General features: G+C 34.6%; 1 pseudogene; it reads right to left on the minus strand.

The window, feature by feature from the left end:
- Positions 1–1,056: 1,056 nt before the first annotated feature.
- On the minus strand, positions 1,057–1,181 carry LOC123324899 (annotated as a pseudogene).
- Positions 1,182–2,180: the final 999 nt, after the last annotated feature.

Here is a 2,180-nt window from a genome sequence, read left to right on the forward strand (position 1 = left end):
GTGTGTAATTTTTTAAAAGAAAAAAAAATATATCCTATGACAGGAAATCTAATTAGTAAACCTCCAAATGTTGAGACATCAAAGGCCTTCATCTTCAATATGTGGACATGTGAGAAGAAAAGTCCACTAGGTAGAAAGGGACAGTAATGGCGTGAAGCCATCTCCACCTTGACACAGAATGGAGAGAAGGAGACAAACAAGAAAACAAAACACTAGCTTAAGAACTGAACACAAGCCAGTCCTCAAGCAGCTTACCAGTCTGAATTCAAACTGCCAGTGAGATTCAAAGACCACAAGTGGAAAATTTAGCTGAAAGAAGATTTTGGTGAAAATTGCCTCAAGATGACTCATAGATTTTATTTATTTTATTTTATTTTATTTTTTTAAAGATTTTATTTATTTATTTGACAGAGATTGTGAGAGCAGGAACACAAGCAGGGGGAGTGAGAGAGGGAGAAGCAGGCTCCCTGCTGAGCAGGGAGCCCGATGCAGGGCTCGATCCTAGGACCCTGGGATCATGACCTGAGCTGAAGGCAGATGCTTAACGACTGAGCCACCCAGGCGCCCTGACTCATAGATTTTAATGCAAATCCTTTATACTTCAATTAATGGATTATAAAACATCCCAATCTCAAAATAATTAAAATGTGATAAAACCTGTATTTTAGAACTAAAGAAATGTGGTATTTATATTTAAATTAATGTGGAATTTATATTTATATTAAAATCATTCCCAATTAACATAAAAACATTTGAATGTCCTTCACCTTAAAAAAATAATAAACCTGAACCTCTATTTCGCTCTATTTCACTCAGTTATCTGCCAATTTTTATCACCTCTGTTGATACATTTTTTCAGAAGTAATATCGCCAAGGCTATATTCACTTTCTCCATTACCATTCATACTTTATTTCATCTTGTTTTCTTTCTTTTTTAACAACATAAATAATATATAGATGCATTTCAATTGTAAAAGATGCAAACAGTATAGAAAGATACAGTGTTCAAGTATCCTCTAATGTCTTCTTCCAGTTTCTCTTCCTTCATATACATCATATACATATATATGTATGAATATATATATATATATATCTTTGGATGTATATACTATATATACAATTAGCAATAATCGCGCCTCGGATAAACCTCATTGGCTACGATACTGCCACTGCGCAAAGCTTATACTATATATACAATACTTCTTGTTTTACATATTGTTATCTTTTTCCTTTTATTTGTTCACTTAAGAATATGTCTTGGACAACTATCCATGTCAATACCTTTAAATCTACTGGTGTTTTTTTTTGACTGCCTGGTTTTATGGCATAGATAAACACTTCTACTACTGACAGAAATTTAAGTCATTTTTGATTTTCATGATTTCCATGCTGCCAAGAATAAACTCCTAGAAGTAGAATTGCTGGCTGTAAAGGGCATATGCATTTTATATTTGACAGACATTAGTAACTGGCTCTACAAAAAAAAAAAATACTTCCATGATTTACACTCTGAACAAAAGTTCAATAGAGTCCTTACTCAACTACCACATCACTAAGATTGCTCTTGTTAAGATCCCAACTCTGCAAGTTGCCAAAGCCACAAGTACTGTTCTATTCTCCTTTTACTTAATACCTCTGCCGTCTTTACTGCAACTGATCCCTTCCTTCCTGCTGAAACAAGTCAGGGCTAGATTTCTAACAAAGTATGTGAAGAAAACCCCAGCAAAAGTGTTCCCCGAATTCCCTTTCAGCTCTAGCCAGGACTGGATTTCATGGCCTCTTTTGCTGCAAGAAAGTCTGGAAAATTGGGTAATAGGATTTCTGTGTTGGTTTAGATGAATCATAAATCGTATCTTTCTATATCTTTGCTTAAATGAGTGTTGAGCACTTAATTAAAGATAACTGAAATAATTTTACCAACCAGTGGCTATCGATGAGGGGTCAATATTATAATGTAAACAGAGGAAAATTATATAAAGTTGCCAAATTACATAATATTGTGCATAGGTTATAAAAGTTATACTGATTTAATGCTCGGGGGCCTGGGTTTGGTCTTCATTCTGTCAGTAAGCTTCTGAGTTTCTCATCTGTTAAACGAAGCTGACAGTACCCACCTTGAACACTTCTCAAAGGGGGGTGCAAGAATAAAAATTGATGTGGAAGTCACTTTCAAACACTAA

This window comes from Neomonachus schauinslandi, chromosome 5 (assembly GCF_002201575.2).
Source record: "Neomonachus schauinslandi chromosome 5, ASM220157v2, whole genome shotgun sequence".
Classification (NCBI taxonomy): domain Eukaryota; kingdom Metazoa; phylum Chordata; class Mammalia; order Carnivora; family Phocidae; genus Neomonachus; species Neomonachus schauinslandi.